This window comes from Oncorhynchus nerka, linkage group LG18 (genome assembly GCF_034236695.1).
Source record: "Oncorhynchus nerka isolate Pitt River linkage group LG18, Oner_Uvic_2.0, whole genome shotgun sequence".
NCBI lineage: Eukaryota > Metazoa > Chordata > Actinopteri > Salmoniformes > Salmonidae > Oncorhynchus > Oncorhynchus nerka.
Window position 1 is genome coordinate 9,232,796 of NC_088413.1, and position 9,062 is coordinate 9,241,857.

At 43.8% G+C, this 9,062-nt stretch overlaps 1 protein-coding gene across 1 annotated transcript in view; it reads left to right on the forward strand.

Moving 5' to 3' along the window:
* The window catches only part of ptprda (protein tyrosine phosphatase receptor type Da), a 55,304-nt gene extending 54,969 nt beyond the window's left edge, over positions 1-335 (forward strand). Inside the window, exon 9 of the mRNA XM_065004529.1 lies at positions 1-335. This exon is cut by the window's left edge and continues 256 nt beyond it. The gene's annotated coding sequence lies outside the window, so the exon portion shown is untranslated.
* Positions 336-9,062: the final 8,727 nt, after the last annotated feature.

Below are 9,062 nucleotides of genomic sequence, written 5' to 3' on the forward strand. Positions count from 1 at the left end.
GGGCACCCATGGCGCCACTCCTCCCCCAAAACGAGCACCTAAACTGAGCCATATTTGCGTGTCTGACCGGGGGATACCTCCAGACCCCAACCCAAACCCACTCACTACTCAGTCAGAAGTGCACTACTTTGTGCATTATATAGGGAATAAGGCACCATTTTGGACGCGAACTGGCACTACTTAACAATGGATTGAGGATCCAATGGACAGTAGACAGTCAGGGGGACAAGTCTTTACATGGTAAAGATAGACAGTCAGGGGGACAAGTCTTTACATGGTAAAGATAGACAGTCAGGGGGACAAGTCTTTACATGGTAAAGATAGACAGTCAGGGGGACAAGTCTTTACATGGTAAAGATAGACAGTCAGGGGGACAAGTCTTTACATGGTAAAGATAGACAGTCAGGGGGACAAGTCTTTACATGGTAAAGATAGACAGTCAGGGGGGACAAGTCTTTACATGGTAAAGATAGACAGTCAGGGGACAAGTCTTTACATGGTAAAGATAGACAGTCAGGGGGACAAGTCTTTACATGGTAAAGATAGACAGTCAGGGGGACAAGTCTTTACATGGTAAAGATAGACAGTCAGGGGGACAAGTCTTTACATGGTAAAGATAGACAGTCAGGGGACAAGTCTTTACATGGTAAAGATAGACAGTCAGGGGGACAAGTCTTTACATGGTAAAGATAGACAGTCAGGGGGACAAGTCTTTACATGGTAAAGATAGACAGTCAGGGGGACAAGCAACACCCATGACAAACACAGCATCAAATCAACTTTGGACATTTTCTGTTATTTTTATCAAGAAAGTCCACTTTCTGTTTTCCGTCAGGGATTGATTGGACATTGTGGGGACGGAGAGAGACTTTTTGATTGGACATTGTGGGGACGACGCAGAGAGACTTTTGATTGGACATTGTGGGGACGACGCAGAGAGACTTTTGATTGGACATTGTGGGGACGACGCAGAGAGACTTTTGATTGGACGTTGTGGGGACGACGCAGAGAGACTTTTGATTGGACATTGTGGGGACGACGCAGAGAGACTTTTGAGGAGTGGAACTGAAAGGAACAAACAGTATTAACGAAAAGAGACACCTTGGAATCATAGATCATGAAACTACACCAGGAGGACCTTTCTTTGGGCCCCGGACTGTTGTTTCAGGTGAATGAAGAAGGAGAGGAGGAGGAAGATGAGGAGAGGAGGAGGAGGAAGATGAGGAGGAGGAAGATGAGGAGGAGGAAGATATTTCTACAGTACTAAGTAATAATGAGCTTGATTCAATCAAATCCACATTCCGGTATTTACGCAGTAGTTGTTTATTTTACCCTTTAGTCAAATGATCAAATGACATGACAGAATGGTTATAGGGGTGATGTAAACACCTACCACTGACAGGTAGACTCCACGGCCAGGTAGACTCCACGGCCAGGTAGACTCCACGGCCAGGTAGACTCCACGGCCAGGTAGACTCCACGGCCAGGTAGACACCACGGCCAGGTAGACTCCACGGCCAGGTAGACTCCACGGCCAGGTAGACACCACAGCCAGGTAGACACCACAGCCAGGTAGACTCCACAGCCAGGTAGACTCCACCGCCAGGTAGACTCCACGGCCAGGTAGACTCCACCGCCAGGTAGACTCCACGGCCAGGTAGACTCCACGGCCAGGTAGACTCCACCGCCAGGTAGACTCCACCGCCAGGTAGACTCCACGGCCAGGTAGACTCCACGGCCAGGTAGACTCCACCGCCAGGTAGACTCCACGGCCAGGTAGACACCACGGCCAGGTAGACTCCACCGCCAGGTAGACTCCACGGCCAGGTAGACTCCACGGCCAGGTAGACTCCACCGCCAGGTAGACTCCACCGCCAGGTAGACTCCACCGCCAGGTAGACTCCACGGCCAGGTAGACTCCACCGCCAGGTAGACTCCACGGCCAGGTAGACTCCACGGCCAGGTAGACTCCACGGCCAGGTAGACTCCACGGCCAGGTAGACTCCACCGCCAGGTAGACACCACAGCCAGGTAGACTCCACAGCCAGGTAGACACCACAGCCAGGTAGACTCCACAGCCAGGTAGACACCACAGCCAGGTAGACTCCACAGCCAGGTAGACTCCACAGCCAGGTAGACACCACAGCCAGGTAGACTCCACAGCCAGGTAGACTCCACAGCCAGGTAGACACCACAGCCAGGTAGACACCACAGCCAGGTAGACTCCACGGCCAGGTAGACTCCACAGCCAGGTAGACTCCACGGCCAGGTAGACTCCACGGCCAGGTAGACTCCACCGCCAGGTAGACACCACAGCCAGGTAGACTCCACAGCCAGGTAGACACCACAGCCAGGTAGACACCACAGCCAGGTAGACTCCACAGCCAGGTAGACACCACAGCCAGGTAGACACCACAGCCAGGTAGACTCCACAGCCAGGTAGGTGCTTCCAGCTCACAGAAGTGTGGGTACGTGAAGACACTGTGTAAACATTTCTAAATGCGAGTTTGATTGAATACCTGCCTATGTGTCACTATTGAAGAGGAATCGGGAAAGGGGTTAAACATCCCCACAGAGTTTAATAAACAACATCCATCTGGTTTTGTAGTACTATATAGATCTGTAACTATCTTTTTTTTTAGTTTTTACTACAGACTTGTGACTTTGTCTCGTCCTAACGATGGCGACAAGGTTACAACAAATGTATTTTGAATTGTAGTTTTTTGTTGTTAAAGCTGTGTTACTGTTTTAACGTGTACAATCAAACAAAGTCAAAATGGTTTACAGTTGACTTTACACCCTGTTATCGACGTGTCACTCACTCCTCTGTCATGTTTGTGTTCCTGCAGTCTCTCTCTCTCTCTATTTAACTCTATCAATCCTTACTGGGTTGCTGGACTCTCGTCTTCTCATTATCTCATAATCATAAGTGGGGCTAGGAGTATTTCCTTTCCTGACCATGTGACCTGACCAGGAGAAACTCTAAACTCCTAGCCCTTAATCCTCAGTACCAAGGCCAATACATGGCAGCCATTTTGACATGGCGGCCATTTTGAATGACCAGGTAACAACTGGTCAAAGTATGATTCTGCTGCTATCAAAACACTCAACTTTTTCACCAGACAGTGATGTACACAGGTTATACTAACCAGTGTATACTACAGTGTACTACTGTAGATACTAAACAGTGTACTCCAGTGTATACTAACCAGTGTATACTACAGTGTACCCAGTGTATACTAACCAGTGTATACTAACCAGTGTACTCCAGTGTGTACTCCAGTGTACTCCAGTGTATACTAACCAGTGTATACTACAGTGTACTCCAGTGTTACTAACCAGTGTATACTACAGTGACTCCAGTGTATACTAACCAGTGTATACTACAGTGTACTCCAGTGTATACTAACCAGTGTATACTACAGTGTACTCCAGTGTAGTGTACTCCAGTGTATACTAACCAGTTTATACCCAGTGTACCCAGTGTATACTAACCAGTGTATACTACAGTGTACTCCAGTGTATACTAACCAGTGTATACTACAGTGTACTACTGTAGATACTAAACAGTATACTACAGTGTACTCCAGTGTATACTCCAGTGTACTCCAGTGTATACTAACCAGTGTATACTACAGTGTACTCCAGTGTATACTAACCAGTGTATAGTACAGTGTACTCCAGTGTATACTAACCAGTGTATACTACAGTGTACTACTGTAGATACTAACCAGTGTATACTACAGTGTACTCCAGTGTATACTACAGTGTACTCCAGTGTATACTAACCAGTGTATACTACAGTGTACTCCAGTGTATACTAACCAGTGTATACTACAGTGTACTCCAGTGTATACTAACCAGTGTATACTAACCAGTGTATACTACAGTGTACTCCAGTGTATACTAACCAGTGTATACTACAGTGTACTCCAGTGTATATTAAACAGTGTATACTACAGTGTACTACTGTAGATACTAAACAGTGTACTCCAGTGTATACTAACCAGTGTATACTACAGTGTACTCCAGTGTATACTAACCAGTGTATACTACAGTGTACTCCAGTGTATACTCCAGTGTACTCCAGTGTATACTAACCAGTGTATACTACAGTGTACTCCAGTGTATACTAACCAGTGTATACTACAGTGTACTCCAGTGTATACTAACCAGTGTATACTACAGTGTACTACTGTAGATACTAAACAGTATACTACAGTGTACTCCAGTGTATACTCCAGTGTACTCCAGTGTATACTAACCAGTGTATACTACAGTGTACTCCAGTGTATACTACAGTGTATACTACAGTGTACTCCAGTGTATACTAACCAGTGTATACTACAGTGTACTACTGTAGATACTAACCAGTGTATACTACAGTGTACTCCAGTGTATACTAACCAGTGTATACTCCAGTGTACTCCAGTGTATACTAACCAGTGTATACTACAGTGTACTCCAGTGTATACTAACCAGTGTATACTACAGTGTACTCCAGTGTATATTAAACAGTGTATACTACAGTGTACTACTGTAGATACTAAACAGTGTACTCCAGTGTATACTAACCAGTGTATACTACAGTGTACTCCAGTGTATACTAAACAGTGTATACTACAGTGTACTACTGTAGATACTAAACAGTGTACTCCAGTGTATACTAACCAGTGTATACCACAGTGTACTCCAGTGTATACTACAGTGTACTCCAGTGTATACTAACCAGTGTATACTACAGTGTACTCCAGTGTATACTACAGTGTACTCCAGTGTATACTAACCAGTGTATACTACAGTGTACTCCAGTGTATACTACAGTGTACTCCAGTGTATACTAACCAGTGTATACTACAGTGTACTCCAGTGTATACTAACCAGTGTATACTACATTGTACTCCAGTGTATACTAACCAGTGTATACTACAGTGTACTCCAGTGTATACTAACCAGTGTATACTACAGTGTACTCCAGTGTATACTAACCAGTGTATACTACAGTGTACTCCAGTGTATACTACATAATAACGAGAAAGGCCCAGTTATGACAGAAACAGATGTATGCACATAAATTGCTAGATAGAAGCAAAGTATTTGTCCCAATAAGCTTCACTAAGAGATCTCTCAACGATGAAGGAAAAGAGGGAGGGAGGGAGGGATGGAGGAAAGGAGGGAGGGAGGGAGGAAAGGAGGGAGGGATGGAGGAAAGGAGGGAGGGATGGAGGAAAGGAGGGAGGGAGGGAGGGAGGGAGGGAGGGAGGGAGGGAGGGAGGGAGGGAGGAAAGGAGGGAGGGAGGGAGGGGGGAGGGAGGGAGGGAGGAAAGGAGGGAGGGTGAAGGTATTTTTCTTACTGGAATGCTCCCAGATATAAAAGCGTTCTCTCTCTAATTCAGTACTCGTGCAATAAGTATATGTGTGACTATTATATTTCTGTCAAGTGTCTCACTACTCAAGTTTCACCGTGTATAACGTTGACGAGGACCTATCTTTTCAGGCACCACGGTGTTATTTTGACTGATATTGAGACCTGCCCAATGAAACATGTCCGTTTCAAGGACCTTTGACCCAGGAAGTAGATACATTTTTTGTCTTGTCATGGCACAAGTAGACGATGTCATCCTTTTGTGTGTATCACAGCAATGAATGAGCAAACAAATTGTAGTATTTCCAAACAGCATCAAATAAGTATTGTTAAGTTTAGACTGTATAGTGCCTTATAATCCTCGCCTATTTTGATAAAGTTTAAGTTATGTTAGTAATAATTGTATGTTATGGTATGTTTGTATGTTTACTGGAATGTTCATTGTGTGTGTAATGTAAAGGATTTAGTTGTTATGGTTGTTTTTAGTACGTTACGATATGTTTTGGGAGTTTATGGAAGAGTCATTAAGGAACGGGGGGGAACGGGTTTCCTGTTTTTCATTCACCACTTCTCTCATTCACCTTCATCTAGGCAACAAATGACCAGCCTAGTGTAATATCTTTGGTTTAAACCCCACAACAGTCAACAGCTAGCCTAGTGTAATGTCTTTGGGTTAAACCCCAACATGGTCAACAGCTAACCTAGTGTAATGTCTTTGGTTTAAACCCCACAACAGTCAACAGCTAGCTAACCTAGTGTAATGTCTTTGGTTTAAACCCCAACATGCTCAACAGCTAACCTAGTGTAATGTCTTTGGTTTAAACCCCAACATGCTCAACAGCTAACCTAGTGTAATGTCTTTGGTTTAAACCCCACAACAGTCAACAGCTAGCCTAGTGTAATGTCTTTGGTTTAAACCCCAACATGCTCAACAGCTAACCTAGTGTAATGTCTTTGGTTTAAACCCCAACATGCTCAACAGCTAACCTAGTGTAATGTCTTTGGTTTAAACCCCACAACAGTCAACAGCTAGCCTAGTGTAATGTCTTTGGTTTAAATCCCACAACAGTCAACAGCTAACCTAGTGTAATGTCTTTGGTTTAAACCCCACCATGGTCAACAGCTAACCTAGTGTAATGTATTTGGTTTAAACTCCAACAGGGTCAACAGCTAGCCTAGTGTAATGTATTTGGTTTAAACTCCAACAGGGTCAACAGCTAGCCTAGTGTAATGTCTTTGGTTTAAACCCCAACATGGTCAACAGCTAACCTAGTGTAATGTCTTTGGGTTAAACCCCAACATGGTCAACAGCTAACCTAGTGTAATGTATTTGGTTTAAACCCCACAACAGTCGACAGCTAACCTAGTGTAATGTCTTTGGTTTAAACCCCACCATGGTCAACAGCTAGTTAACCTAGTATAATGTCTTTGGTTTAAACCCCACCATGGTCAACAGCTAACCTAGTGTAATGTATTTGGTTTAAACTCCAACAGGGTCAACAGCTAGCCTAGTGTAATGTATTTGGTTTAAACTCCAACAGGGTCAACAGCTAGCCTAGTGTAATGTCTTTGGTTTAAACCCCAACATGGTCAACAGCTAACCTAGTGTAATGTCTTTGGGTTAAACCCCAACATGGTCAACAGCTAACCTAGTGTAATGTATTTGGTTTAAACCCCACAACAGTCGACAGCTAACCTAGTGTAATGTCTTTGGTTTAAACCCCACCATGGTCAACAGCTAGTTAACCTAGTATAATGTCTTTGGTTTAAACCCCAACATGGTCACAGCTAGCTAACCTAGTGTAATGTCTTTGGTTTAAACCCCACCATGGTCAGCAGCTAGCTAACCTAGTGTAATGTATTTGGTTTAAACCCCACCATGGTCAGCAGCTAGCTAACCTAGTGTAATGTCTTTGGTTTAAACCCCAACATGGTCAACAGCTAACCTAGTGTAATGTATTTGGTTTAAACCCCAACATGGTCAACAGCTAGCCTAGTGTAATGTCTTTGGTTTAAACCCCAACATGGTCAACAGCTAACCTAGTGTAATGTATTTGGTTTAAACCCCAACATGGTCAACAGCTAACCTAGTGTAATGTCTTTGGTTTAAACCCCAACATGGTCAACAGCTAACCTAGTGTAATGTCTTTGGTTTAAACCCCAACATGGTCAACAGCTAACCTAGTGTAATGTCTTTGGTTTAAACCCCAACATGGTCAACAGCTAACCTAGTGTAATGTCTTTGGTTTAAACCCCAACATGGTCAACAGCTAGGACCTGAGATAAACCTCAGCATGGGATTTACAAATCTGTTGATGAGAGTGGTTTTCTGCATCCCGTTGCACCCTATTCTAAAGTAGTGCACTATATAGGGAATAGGGTGCCATAGGGCTCTGGTCTAAAGTACCAATTTGTAAGTCGCTCTGGATAAGAGCGTCTGCTAAATGACTTAAATGTAAATGTTAAATGTAAGTAGTGCACTATATAGGGAATAGGGTGCCATTTGGGACCGAGGGGGTAGTGTTTTGGGGTATTGAGTCCTGACAATCTGTCATGTCAGTCAAGCTTGACTGAGTCAGTGACATTCAATTTGTTCCAAAATGTCATCGTTGTTTAGTTTGTTTTTCTTCTTCATGGCTCTTGGTATTGCTCTTGTATTCCCCTAGAGACTTCAATTTGACTCCTGTGAAAGTTGCCAATTCCAACAGAACCCCATTATGGGTTTGGCACAGACAGAGAGAGAGAGAGAACAAAAAAAAACAAGTCACAGTAATAACTTAGCTTACACTTCTATATAAAGATACATGACAATGGCTTTTTACATGGTCTTTTGTTCGTAACTCTGGCCCCAGTCAAACCACCACCACATTTTACATTCCATTCCAGTTGAAACCTCCCTTTTTTAATTGGAAGAAAACAGTGAAATGTTTTGTCTGACTGAGTCTGCATCCATCGCAGTATATTCTACATATGGGGACTAGGGTGCCATTTCAAACACATCCTGTGTTAATTAGAATTACGTTGTCCCCCCCCCCAAAAAAAACAAAGCTCCGGTTCCTATTTTTTTACTCTCTACACACTGTCCTCTATGTACGACACAGAACAAAAAGCATCGTTTTGGAACTCGCTCATTCATTCTTCACAACTTTGTATTGTCCACCACCTCGCTGTACATCTTACAGTGACACGGATCGCCGGGGTGCGTCCCAAAATATGACACCCTATTCCCTTTATAGTGCACTACTACTCATAGGCACAGGTCAAAAGTAGTGCACTAAATAGGGTAATAAGGGAGCCGTTTTGGGACGTAGACGGTTGTCTTTTTATATATGCATGGTATTGGTAGCCTACCAGGACTTTTGAGACGGTCCCTTGGCAAACACCTTGATGGGGAAGATTTAGCACTTTCTCTCTTTGTACTATGCACTACTACTATACTACTACCACCTTGTTGATTCTGTTCAGACACGGGTTCAAATATGCTTCAAGCGTTTGCTCTGGCCTGTCTGGAGTGCCAGATGGGCGGGGTTTGTGTTGTTTTTTTGTGACTGTTCCATTGGTTCCGTTGCTCCAGGCAAGCTCAATCAAGCCCAGATACAGTATTTTTAAATGATTTCCCCCATGTCTGATTCTGATATCCACTCCCCCCAAACTATGTTACTTGAAGTTATGTTTGTCAGATCAACTCTAGATGTTT